We start from the raw sequence: 14,038 nt of genomic DNA on the forward strand, positions 1-14,038 counted from the left end.
AAGTTAACAGCAAACTAAACATACAACTAAATAACAAAATTTAAATGCTGGGAACAGAACAAAAAAATGAGAAATTGTTTCAAATAACAGCTTTCATCTGTAGAACATAACCAATCCATTTCATAATAATCTCCCACAACATGGCCACAGTTGAAGTAGATAGCCAGGTTTATGGAGTGAACAAACTTATTCACGTGTGATTTTAACTGCGTCTCTATTTCTGTTACAATCTCAAAATTGTGTTTTTTCCCCCCGACATTAACTGAACAACGTCAAAGTTTGTATTGGAAATGCAGATACAGTAACAACAATGTAAGATGTGGAGCAGAAATCACTGCTGCAACAATTGCTGCATTTCTAATTACCATCGCCACTTCTTCTTCTACCAACAACAAAATTGTTGTCCCCCCCCTCTGGACACGTCTGCTGGGAAAGAATAACTTTTGAATTAATTGTTTCTTTATCAGCTGGCGAGCATGAAGCCCGGGTCTGGGGTTCAGACGTCTGTGGCAGCTGCTTTTATTGTGATAATTTTAATGAGCTGAATGCTCCTGTGTAAATTCACCATGAATAGGAAAATAACTGATTATATCAACTTATCTTTCATCATCCAAAAGTGTCATTTTTTTCCCCTTTTTGAATCATCTTGAAAGCTCATGTGTTCAGATGAGGTTTTGTATATCCTCAATGATGAAATACAAAAATGCAACATGTTATAGGTCTTTTTAAAAGTAGGCAATGTGGAAAATTGGACTTTATTTTCCTCTTATTGCGTTCAGGAAAATATGGAAGCTCCAGATTTTTTTAAATTCCCTTTTTTTAATTCCTTGAATGACATTTTTCTATCTCTGTACTCCAGTTTGCGCATTATGTTTAATATTCAGGAAGTGACATCTGCTGGTCGGCTTGCTGGCAACAAGTAGTTATTACACAGGGGGAAATAACTTCTGTTCACACAAAGTTGTTCCATTACTCATTTTTAATAATATTAATTTGATAAACACACTTTTAAAATGGGGTGACTTTAGAGTCATCATTAATATCTCCCAGACTGCATGTACTGTAATGTCTTGTTTCTACTTAGTGGGACAACACGAGTTGTTACAATTCAGTTTGCCATTTTCTGGTCCGGCGATTCAGAAAAAGGTTTCAGTGGACTCACTGGGAAGGCGGGGTGAGACCCAAACGTCTAATGTTCAGCTAAAGTAGCACCGTGACAAATATGACTCAGTAGTAAATCTTGATGTTGTTCCATCCCCCAATCAATGGACTAACTATAACATTGTCCAATGGACCTACAGGTGAGGAGGTTCCAGGAATGGCGTAGAAACAGACAAAATGGTGTACTAACCCATGGTGGAGCGCTCTGTGGAAACGAGGTGTTGGGCTACCCGTTCACAGCATCGGGTTTTGTTTCTGGAAATGGATTTACAGAGTCTGGTTTCTGCTGTCGCAGAATTATGTCACATTTCTTATAATTGCCATAAAAGTTGGATTAAATGCGACATGAATGTTCAGACGGCAGACGCTCTGAAAACCATCGGATATGTATCTGATTTAATCCAAAATATGGAAGTGGTACAAATCATATTTTTGTGAGGGAGAAAAGCTCAGAATAGTCTGGTTTTCCAAAGCGTTTGTTCGTTTCACACAAGTGAACAGCACCAGCTGAAAACGTAACAAATGTTGCAATTTTGGAGTCTACCGGACTATCAGGTGTGAAAACATTAGCATTTAAACTGAATCTTTTAGTCATTTTCTGCTCTGGAACTTTACTTGCAGCAAAAAGACACACACACCAAGGCTCTGCCAAGTCTTACTAATATCCCTGGTCTCTGTAAAGACTGGTTATAATCAGTAGTCAAGTCAAATATTTGTTTGTGTACAACCACTACAGCTCATGAGTGTGTCTGAATTGACCCTTCAAGTTGAAATAAGTCCAACAACTACTTTTACATAACATGCCACCGACACACAGCTCTTACTATGCTATCCAACCCACTTGGAGTCACCAGAATGGCCCCAGAGTTTGCACTCCCACATACAAGAGTGCAAACTAAATGTGTGTGTTGGTCTCACTTGTGTTGGTCAAAACTGTGGAAACTTTAGTGTTTAATTTATTTCTGTATTTTCAGCAGTAAACAGAGGTGTAGCAGTAAACATGAAAATGACTGATGAGCAAAGATGAACATATTCTATCGTTTACTGTGTATTTTTCACATCACGTTTTTCCCCCTGCCTTCATTTTTCTTCCTGCCTTTCCGTTCCTGTCCCCTTTAAGACGGCAAAGACAGAACAATGAGCTAGTTGACAAAACGCCGACGTGATGTATGTGCATCGAAAAATACTGGCTTTTGAACCCGTTTCTAATTTATGCAGGATCAGAACCACCATTGTCCCAAAGTCCAAGCCCCCACAATGAAGCCAAGGCAATGCGGAGCTCTATGAAGTGTGCCGTCAATACGTGGAGGGAGGGGGGCCTATTCATCCACAGAGTTTAGCTTTATCAAAGTCATGCATGGTTAAGAGTATGCAATTGCTCATTAAATACACAAAAGACTGGAGGATTTGCTGAGGAGAAAGCTTCCCAGCCAGGACTCCTTTGCTCATTTCAGATATCAAACATCCCAGTTCAAAGAGGTGGGGTGCGCCAGCTGAAAACACCTCCGGGAAATGGGAACTGCGCAGAGTATAGGAAAGATGTGAGGGGTAAACAGTGGGAGCACGAGTGGGCAAAGGAGATTTACCATACAAGAAGAGTGAAGAATCACAAAATGCACCGGAGGAGGCTGCGCCGGCACGTCTCTCTCAGGAACAGCGTTTTCATTTTCATGCGCTTTCACCTTGATAGCTTGCCATTGGTGGTTAAGCTCAAATGTGGATTTCTACTGCCGTACACACACGCAGGGTTTTCTCTTCGCTTTAACATTCAAAAGGCAAGCGAGTGGCTTTTCAGGTTCCATGGGCCATTCACACCCACAAAACATGAATGAAACAACCGCGATTTACATTCAATTCATATTAGGAGAGATGCAAATCGGAACTTAAGGGGTCAAAAAGATGGAGGTGGACTAAATACAACGGTGACGTTTTACTGATAAATTCTCCTTCAGAAGAAGTTTGTGTAAAATGTATTCAGATTAAAAGGTACACATATGGGCTGCTATGACATCACATCAATGATATTTTTATTCATTTTGTTTTGATACTAAGCAGAAATACAACAGTCATTTTGCTCATGGAATCCTAAAATAGTAAGCTAGCGTAACAGAAGTGACTCACCCCATTGGTTCCCACAACATGGCTCTTCATGTTGCTCATGACTGAAATTATTAGGCATTATTCTTTTAAACGATATATGGAAAGAAAAAAAAATCTAGATAAAATTGGAGGCATCAGTCAATAGGAATAGGTCTGAACATATCAGAAGGTTATTTTTTATTTTTAAGTATTATTTTTAAAAGTTGAACATGTCAAACAAAAAAAAAACTTTTTAAATTCTTAGTGCACATTCAACTATTTTCTTTGGTTTTCAGTCATAGTTCAGCAGCTTTCAGAGACGAAAATTTAAAAAAACAATGTCTGAAAAAAATGTTAATTACTTCAAATTATGGGAGTACATAAATGATTATTTTTGTAAAGTGTGTTGAGACGTCATATGTTGTGAATCGGCTCTATCTAGATAAACTGAACTGAGCTGAATTACCGTCTCACTGCTGTGATATTACGCTGTGCAGGTGTCTGAGGGGCCTTAGCGCTCGCTCTCGTCTGGGGTCGTAAAGTTTTACTCTGCGTTCTCCAGCGGGAGCCACTGGTTCAGGTGGTAAAGCAGATTTCTGGTATTTCACAACTTTGTCGGAACATGTGTTCCACGTAAGGCTGCTTTGCTTTTTTTTTTTTTGTCAGACTATGCATTTTTCAGGCACATAGTGCCATTTTATAGCACAATCAAACTTACCTCCAGTTGTTATAAAAATGCTGTATATATATATCACACATAAAAGAAATTTGGCTTCACAAATTGACACCTTGAAAGAGGCCTCTGTCTCATCATCACAACCATGCTAATTGATGCTGGCTAGTCTGAAGGAGCTGAGTGACGGCAGTGTGAGGGGTAGAACGGTTGATTCAAGGATTACTAAAACATGTATGAAGAAATCAAAACAACACTCTAGAGATGTTTTTGATGAGAGAATAACATCATATAAAGCTCAAAATATAGCTATTTAAATGTAGCCAAACATTCTCCAATTTCTTGCCAACAATATCATCTGCTGTGCCTTCCATCTTTTTTTTCTTCAAAGCACTAATTTGTGTTCTTATATCAGTCATGTCTACCTGTTATCTGAAGCTGTGAGTGCACAAGGAAATCTCACCTTTACAAAATATCAAACGACAAACACCTTCAGACTAAAATCAGGAACTCGGAACACATATGGCCATCCAGTGACTGGATATAAAACAAGCAACTGTGCTTGTGTCTGCAAAACGGTTTGCGAGCGAGAGCAGCGGTGTGATGATCTGACGCGGGAGAAGCCGTTAAAGCTGCAGACAGCTCCGGCTGGTGACTGAATGTTTATGGACTCCTCTCAAGGATGTGTCAGCCAAAAAACTTTAAATTAGCGGCGAAGTGAAAAACAACTTTAAGGAGAGGATGCGCTCCACTGATTTCAAAACAAAAACAGCTTCCGAGCTTCACTTTAGATGAAACCTTCATTTGTCAAGAGATGCTCCGAGTGGCGAGGAAAAGAGTCGTCTGCTCAAGTGAGTACGAGTTACAGCTCACCGCAACACAGAGAGGAGGCTCTAATGCTCCGGTTTTTTTTTTTTCTTTCTTCACAGCTCTTTAAAACGGCAGATTCAGTGGTGACACAATTTCTAGTTTTCTCACAGATATTAGGTTTTACAAACAGGAAGTTACTGACGCTGGAGTTCTGGGGGAACATAAAGACACGGGGAGTTCTGACATTTCTGGTTTACTCTAAAACGGCTGTAGTCTTTCTTTAGGAGCCATCAAAGATGCACTCAGTTGGTATTGGTATGTGTTTAGTATTGTACTACTCAGTATTTATTTGTTGTCTTTATTAAGAACATCCTTGGAGATGATCATGATTGCGCTTTTAGCTGTTTTTCATCTTGAATCCATGAAGCGTTTGCTCAAACTGTCCAAAATGGCCAAATCTCCCCTATGTGACCTCTTCAATCAGACATTACTTTCAATTTGAGGTTCGAGTTTGTTCTGGTCGTCCCAGCAACAGGTCAAAACCAGGAGACAAGTACTAGTCTTTTATTTAACAGAGGTCTCATGATCATATTCTTTACATTTAAAGAGGAGAGGTAAACTGGACGCCTGGTATTTTCAGGGGTTTGGGATACCAGTATTGCTAAAAACTATGGAGACTTAACATCCCCACTAAGAAAGGTTCCTATTTTAAAAGTTCAAACACTAAATATACCTTAATATCCACTGTTATGCATTATGCATATGTTATACATAGTAACACTCTTGGCACTACTGCAAAAACTAACATTTTCCTCAACTCTGCTCTTGGAGTTTCTGCTAGCCTGGTATAAACCAGTTTCCTGTTCTACGCGTTGCACGGTCTGGACCCTCGGCTATTGAGAAAGAATTGCTTGCTAGAGGCATGGACTCTGTTTAGGTTTTAAATGATTGGATCTGATTTTACCCAATCGCTATTTGACTGGGACGTATGTAATACGCCAGTTCGATGAAGCTTAGCAGAATTTACATGTCAAGTAAACAACCCAGTGGTGGTAGGGCCATGACATCTGTGCCAGCAAAAAGAATGTCATACATTCCTCTTGATCCTACTAACATTTAGCTGTGGCGTATGTCTTGTACCAGCTTTAGTGTGAAGGAATCTACACTATGAAGTTTATTGGAAAGCGTAGCCAACATGGCTCTGATCATTTCTTGCCATTGCCAGACTATAACCTTCAATTGCCAGACTACAATTCTAAAATAACCCCCAACATCATCGTTCACAACTCCCTGATTGAAGTTGAACCAGAAAAATCAAGCTCAAAGACAGACAGAGCACTGAACGAAGATGGGAATTGAGCAGAATTAAAAAAAAAAGCAATGGTCAGGTTATGGTACAACCAATCAGTGGTAAGGGAAATTAATGGCACTGCTAGAAGGGCTGCTTTCCAAAAGGTAGCCAATAGTGCCAAGTAGAATTTTTCAGCTTCCCAGGGTGCAGTTTGTTTTGGAATCTGTCAATACTGAACCACAAACAGGCGGAGATCCACTCAACTCTTTCTGACCAAAATTTTGGTGACTGACTCGTCTTGACAACTACAAAATTCAAGAATTTCCTGTGTGTTTCATTAACCCCTCAGAGTTTTAAAGAGGTTAATGTGAATGGTTACAGAAAAAAGAGTGAAAATAAGTCACTGAACCCCGCAGTCTACTGAGATCTCGTGATATTTAAAGCTCACAACATCTGATAGGAAGTCTGTCTAGAAATTACACAGAGGTTGTTAACTCTGCTAATTTCCTCATAAAATGTGTTAAAAGTTTAAAAATGCTACCATCATATGTTCTTTTAGACCCACATTTATGCTATTAGTGATTCTTGTATCAGACAAAACGCATACTCACAGCTTATACCTCTTAGAAAACACACACATTCTTAAATCGTTCCACAAAATTACCGAAAAAACTCCTGTGGATTTTGTTTCAAAGCCTACTTGTCGATAGAAACCTCACCAGATTCTCATTTAGAGTGGCAGGTCCAATCTTTTAGAACTGGCCTTCCCAGCTGTGATATTTTGGACGCCTTTCGTCAGATCGCTTTATTGATCTGACGGCACAAGAGTGTTTATTGTACTTCCCTGGCCATAATCACTAAGGAATCCCTCGAAATGGAATAATGCCAGTCAGTGAGGGCGCCAAACTGTGCAATAAAGGCTCAACAGTTTTAGCACTGCCTCTGGGTGTGCAGTCCATCAGTGTGTGCACGCTGTCACAGTTTTCCTTACAATAAATCAAGCAGCAGGTCAAGCAGAGCTCATTTAGGGGAAGCGCACAAGCTGCACTCGAAACGAGGGACGACCCTTAAGGAAAATACATTTAACACGTTCTGTTCGCGGAGATAAATTAACGTTTGCACTGACAATTAATTATGTAGAGTTCACGCATCCTCACACACGTACTAAATTCTTTTCCACTCAGCTCTCCGCCTCCCACCACGCCAAAATGGATTTTCCCCTGAGGCCAGCATTCAGGGTTTCGCATTTGTAATGACCCGCAATAATTCAGCCATGATTGATCAGCCAAATTGACTAATGGGTTGCAGCGTTCCAAGAAGTGCATCTCGAAGGTTTTTGTTTTTTGTTGTTTTTTTCCACCCAGTATTGTGCCTGCCTTCACTTTTGCTGCTTGGCGATGCAACTCATCACCACTGGATGATACTTGAGCGTGGTCGGCTGATGAGACCGTGCATGACAAATGGTGCAGTACGTTTGCAGATTTTAGCTATGACGACTGAAAAGAAAAACACCTTTGGAAGATGTACGAGTTGGTGGAGTAATGTATTCTTAAAAGAAAAGAGTGAAAAATTGGTCCCGAGACATGATAAAGTGCCCTCTGGGGTACTTTTGAAGAAGTTATGCAAAGATGGGATCTGTGGGGCATAACGTTCAATTATTTCACCAACAGGCTAGTGGATGATCACTAAACATCTACACAGACACACAAACATATTCATATCCAATTTTTGTTTACAAATTTTGACTAGTTATAATCACAAATCTGCAGCCCGTACATATTTCTATTTTGCTAAAATTTGACATTTTCCTTCTTCATAATTGTGGGCTTCATTTTGTTAGTTCATCAAGTAAAAACCCAATAAAATACATTAAAAATAATTTTTCTTTCAAACTGGGATTAAAATCATCTCCTAGAAGGATCCCAACTATTTAGCTAAACAGGAAGCAAATTCTTGCCTTTGTATGTTTAAATTAACATATTAAGTACTTGACAAGTCTCTCTACTGCTGATCCAAGAAAACAGGGGATGCTGTATGTTCCTCACCAATCCCACTGACATATTTATGCTTCCACTTAATGTTTTAACCTACGACGGTGAACGAATCAGCCATGCATTCACATTCCACTGGAGTTTTATGCAGTACTTATGTATTTTTTCCCCCCATTATTATATGGTGCTTTATTATTATTGATTTTTTTTTACTTCCTTTTGCTACCATCTCTACAAAAACACACTCTGTGCTAAAAATACCTAAAAGACTGCATTGGACATCGGACGTTTCGTGTTGCTTCTGCGTTTGTTCACTTCATCTGAAAGCCTGCGTTTAATTTATCTGTATTTAGACTCAAGTTTTTGAAAATGACCTTCAACAAAACTGAAACTGACAGGTTTTCCCGGCAACGAACAAAGCGAGTTTTGAATACATTCCTAACGTGACGCTTTCCTTTTCGACTGTCTTTAGAAAAAGGGAATTTCAGCGCAATTAGGCCCTTGAACGCCACAACACAGATGCAGCACCCGTTTTGTCTGGCTGCGGAGCTGCTGCAATTAAAAATGACATCATGCTAAAATACTCTTCATGGCTAAAATGCAAATTATATGCAGATTAGTAATATGATTCATGTATTAATTTACCGTGCTGAGTGGTGATTAGGTGTGTGGGAGTTAGTGGCAGTTGCAGAAGCTCGCTAATGGCTAAAAAACATTATGATGGGAGGGAGAGGGGAGCTTTGGCCGGCCTTTTCCCTTCATTTACTGTGAGGGGTGACCTTTTCGCAGAGTTCCCGCTCGTGGCGTTGGGGAAGCTCACATATGTAGGGGATTTGAACTTTAGCTCATGCAGAGCATCTGACATATGGAAGATAACCGTTTCCCTCTCTGCAGGCGACCGCTTGCACTGAGCAGCAAATAGAAACAGAGTGACAGCTGCTCTTTATGTCTTATTTAAACAGACATTAGCAACAGTTTGCCTCAGTGGCCAAGAGCGAGAATAAACTGCCAGATTTACACCCCGTCATCGGAGATAATGAGGATGATGTCGAGAGACAAGAATTCGAGTAAACTTTAAAATTCATTTGTGGAGGGCTCCTCCTGTAGTGCTAATAAAAAACTTAGCAGTTGTATTTCACATTAAGTGAAAGGCATGGCTGTATGCTAGCTCAAGCCCCATAAAACACACTAATTCTTGCTCATTTTAACACTTGGGGATGTTAAACCTGCAACATTGCACTGACGAATAACACAATGTCCAGACTAAAGTTGTTATGTCTCCAGCTCTGAAAGGGAAAATTCAGGTCCATGTATCCAGAGTGGCGATGGAAGCCGGGAGAAATGTCTACGTTTATTAGTTTGGAAACGTAACCACACGATTAATATAGAAGCATTCAGTTCCTGTTCTGACCAGCATTGTTGTGGTGATGTGGACAAGAATGAGTCAGCACATTTCTCCTGACAACGTAACCAGAATAGCTGATTATGCAGGTCTCACTTTTCACCACATAAGCGCTCCATGTTTTGGCTGTGGAATGCTGCAGGAATGAAACATTATTTCAAGAAACAGGTCAAGCACTTACTTTATCCACAACACACTGCTTGATGCTAAAAACTCACTTGAAGGGAATGCCTCATATTACAATAATAAAGTCATAATATTACAAAAAGACAGAATATGACTTCTCATATGAATTTATTCTTGTAATAAAGATTCTTGTGATATTTTGACTTTATATAAGAAATATATAACTTATATATTTTTATTTTCTTAACATGGCCTATTTCTTTAAAATAAAGCCTTCATCTAACCAAATCAAAGTAAGATCCATGTGTCCCTTGTATATTAATACAACATATATATTTGACATATTGACAGAAACCTCCAAATGCAAAACGTCTTGAATCCCACTGCATGTCTGCTGCTGCCTGCATGCTGCTTTCCTCTCTGCAGCCCCCCAGACCCCCACTCATCACTTGTTGGCATGTTGGGGGGGTAAAACTTGTCAGAGGGAAAACTTTCACCAAAAAGTTTTGTCCAGAATTCTGAAACTGCAGTTTTTCTTCTCGTTCTGTAAAATATTCAACCTCAATCTCCTCCAGTTGCAGAAATGGTTTGGTCCGTTCAGGAGGTTCTAAAAGGCCCTGATCACCAAACGCCCAGCTGACGTCGATCAACACAGAACGCACAGTGCAGGAATGCGTTTGGCTGCTTTGTGCTCTCGTACGTTTCTCTCTTTGTCTTCTCTGTTTTGCGTTTCACATCACGAAACGTGGAGCCTGGGAGTAATTCAATCAAAGTGGGCAGCCATCTTGGGTCGATTCTAATTCAATTGAGTTCTTTTGTTACAGTGCCAATTCCCAACAAAAGTCATCTCACGCTGATATACAGAAGATTTAGTGATTTCAGTATTATGAAAGAGAATGAATGCATTGATTGACAAAAGTTGAAATCTAACTGCAAACAGAAGTAATACAGCATGTAGGGGGTCCAACATTTGTCTATAGAACTTGAAGAATGTGTTGGTGTGCCACAAATGTCGATATATCATACGGGTGTTTTATGTGGTAGTACAGAGTACAAATATGAAATGGAAATGTTTGAAAAATATGACAAAAGCATGAACGATATTGAAAGGCGGTTCTAGTCTTTCGATTCTGATATCCCTGATTAAAATCAACCAACAGCCTTCAGAACATGCATAATTAGTAAAGTCCAGCTGTGTGTAATTTTATCTAATCATAACACAGCTGTTTGGTGAAGCCCTCAGAGGCATTAGCTAACAAACAGCATCAAGAAGACCAAAGAGACACAGCAGACAGATCCGACAGATCTCTGCTCAAGCCGTCATCCCAGATTGTAACAAGTACAGCAGAAGCACAAACCAAACAAGACGTAGCTGTCCACCAAACTGACAGGCAGGGAAGGATGGAGGGGACCAATAAGCCAGGAGTACAAGAACAGGAAGTAGAAAACCAAAAACAAACAAAAACAAATGAGGTTCCAACAAGACAATAACTTAAAAACATACAGCCTGAGCTACCATGCAATGGTTTAGATCAAAGCATATTTAAGTTTTAGAATCGCCTAGTCAAAGTCCACACATGAATCCAATTGAGGATATGTAGGTAAGACAGTAAATTATAGGGATTGTTGCAGTAATAAATTATTCTGACTATTAATTGAATAAAAAAAATTGCCACATTCTCCAGATTTTTCTTTAAACCCAAAATAAAATAAATAAATAAATTACTTTTTTAAATAAGCAAAAAATAATAATAAAATCATTGCCTAAAATGCAGAAACATACATATGGTTAGTGCATTTGAACCAGTTGGAGGTAAAAAAAAAAAAAAAAGTTCTTAGAGTTTTGGCTAAAACATAATTGCAGATAAAGGTGTTTTCTTCATCTATGCAAAATGTATGTTTATTTTGTCGTTCTGTCTTAATTATTGTATTAATAAACACGCCACGCTATCATCCTCCAACTTCTTCGTTGTGCAGAAGCAGCTTTTCTGCTATCGTAATGTCTAAGTGAAGCAAGTCATTCTTCAGTTTTTTTCTAAAGGTGCCAGACTTCAATGTTTTAACATGCTGAGCAAAGCTTTTAGAGTTTGTACAGTACTTAAAACACTGGCGGCAGGTGTTTCAAATAGTCTGGAGATGGCTTTACAAACGTCACCAGACTGATGGGCAGCTATAATTGCTTCTCTAAGGTTATCATTGAGACATTTTTGCTTTGTTTTTGTAACACCAAAACTGTTCTTGGATGGTGTATCTACGTTTCTGTGAAAGAAAGAGTGTGCCTCAGAGGCAAGAATAACTCCAGCCTTCTTCCCTCTTCTTGGCTTCTTTCCCGTTAAAAGCTCAGTGATGTAGACATCTACTGTGTCAGCATCTTATGAAGAGACTCTTAAAATCAGAAATGGGCTTAACCCCCAACTACGCAGTGATTTGACAAACAGACAGGCAACCTGAGGTCAGTGTAGCATGCCGTACCTGACCCTGCTGGCTGTCATCTGATGCGGGATGTCCGCCATCTAGTCACGCCATCTCTGCAAGAAAAATAAATAAAGACAAAGCAAGGTCAGAGGATCTGCGGCATTCATAACTTTCCCAACATGTTTTTCCTGAGACCGAAACGTCATTGTGCATCTATAGAAAATAAATCCCTTAAAGACGAATAAATGAATTTCAATTTACTTTAGCTGAACCCATTCTGTCAGGAGATAAAGACAACAGATCAGCGATGCACTGGCAAATTGGACACACGCAAACACAGCCTCTCCTTCGTGTGAACTCCAAAACAGCTCGAGTCGACTGAAATGCATCTTGACTGGAGTTTTAAGTGCAATCAAGTCGATGGCTCATCAGTATGCCGAAGCCGCCACCGCCACCCCCCTCCTATCTCCGAGCCGTGGCAACAAACAGACACGATGGAAAACGGAACGATCTTTCACCAGAACTTATCATTCAAGACCCACTTGCGCCTGCAAAAGGTCAAATGAAATTCTGTTCCATCAAGCTGGGTTTTTTCACTTGATTAATAAGCTTCTGGTGCAGACGCTGCGCCTAAAAACACCAGGCTCTCCAGAGTGCTTCAAGTCGTCTCTTACTTTGAGGATGTCAACCTTGATATGGGTCTGACTGACAACAACAACGTGACTTTCACGTTTCAGTATCTTCCCTGATCTGCTGAAACAGACTTCTCCTAACGCCTGACATGAAAATATTGAGTAAAATATTATTACTGATGTATTGTCACCGTCAGAAAAACATGGCCCCTGCAGTACAGACCAAGCGTGTTTCCATGCGTCCCTCAGTCTTCACACTTTGGGTGGGGGAAGAGTCCTGTATGCACTTTACGACCTGTCGAATCTTTATACAACGTCGTAAAGTCTCTACAGTTAATCAGGGTTTCTGCAGGTTTCACCAAGTCAAATTTAAGACTTAAGACCTTTTTAAGACCATTATTAATGAAATTTAAGACCTGTATTGCAACAGAAACGTACAGAAGAACATTTCATACACTATATATGCATATATATATCTAAGAATGAAAAACTATTGAACAAACGGCATTAGCTATAGATCTCGTCACACTTACTGTAGTCGACATTAAAGGCATACATTCTTTGAGCTGTATTTCACTCCATAGCAACAACTTTGTTGAAATAAACTTCTTCACTTTGGTGATTCATTTGCAGGTGTGGCGTATAACCCAAAGCAGCAGCAGCAGCAAAGTAGGGAACCCCAACAGTAATCCATAAAAATCCTCTAAAGAACGTCCCATGAAAGACTTGGCAAAAGAACCATTAGCAGGGAGTTTAATTGGCAAATTGCAGAAGCAAAGAGAAGCTTACGCACTCCAGGGAGGAGTGAGGTGACTGGATGTTGAAGAGGAGGAATTAGTAACAAGGAACAGGTGATGAATTGATAATAGAAACGGCAAACCATTACCCAGGAGCCAGATCAAAACAAAAGAGTACATAGGTGAAGAAATGAACTTAATTTAAAATAAACGTATACTTAAATAGTTTCATGAAAGATGCAAAGTCAAATTTGACGATGAAAATGTAAGAAACCAAAAACGGTTATCTGCTAATTACTTAGCACAAGCTAGTCTTAGCTTGTAGTCAATATTGGAAAGCAAAACTTTAAGAAGTGCAATATATTAATAATCAATAATAATAGATGGTTATGGGGTAAATCTCTCAACCCATCCTTTAGTTAGCTCAGCATTAAACTTTGTCCTCGGGTCAAAATAACCGAGATTTGTATGTGTTTTCCCTATACACAGAAAATGAGGACAACAGGAGGGTTAAATGTAAAAAACTCATAACACAATCCTCATGTTATGTCATCAGTCTTTTAATTACATATAAAAACAGTCAATTAAACTGACAATAATAAAATTATTGACCTTTTCATCAATGCATAGAAAGCAGACTAGGAAGATTAAACCCAATCAATTCTAATTTTAGCTATGTAAAAAACGCTAGAGTGAAATCAACTCCACTCTAGGATAAATA

At 39.4% G+C, this 14,038-nt stretch overlaps 1 protein-coding gene across 2 annotated transcripts in view; it reads right to left on the minus strand.

Annotated features, from left to right (window-relative positions):
* Window positions 1-14,038, minus strand: part of LOC103474330 (beta-1,3-galactosyltransferase 1-like) — a 122,354-nt gene that overhangs the window by 43,384 nt on the left and 64,932 nt on the right. For both annotated transcript variants that reach the window (XM_008425198.2, XM_017303782.1), the window contains exon 2: window positions 12,006-12,061. The gene's annotated coding sequence lies outside the window, so the exon portion shown is untranslated. The remainder of the gene's footprint in view (window positions 1-12,005; window positions 12,062-14,038) is intronic.

The sequence above is a fragment of the Poecilia reticulata genome, linkage group LG2, assembly GCF_000633615.1.
Source record: "Poecilia reticulata strain Guanapo linkage group LG2, Guppy_female_1.0+MT, whole genome shotgun sequence".
NCBI lineage: Eukaryota > Metazoa > Chordata > Actinopteri > Cyprinodontiformes > Poeciliidae > Poecilia > Poecilia reticulata.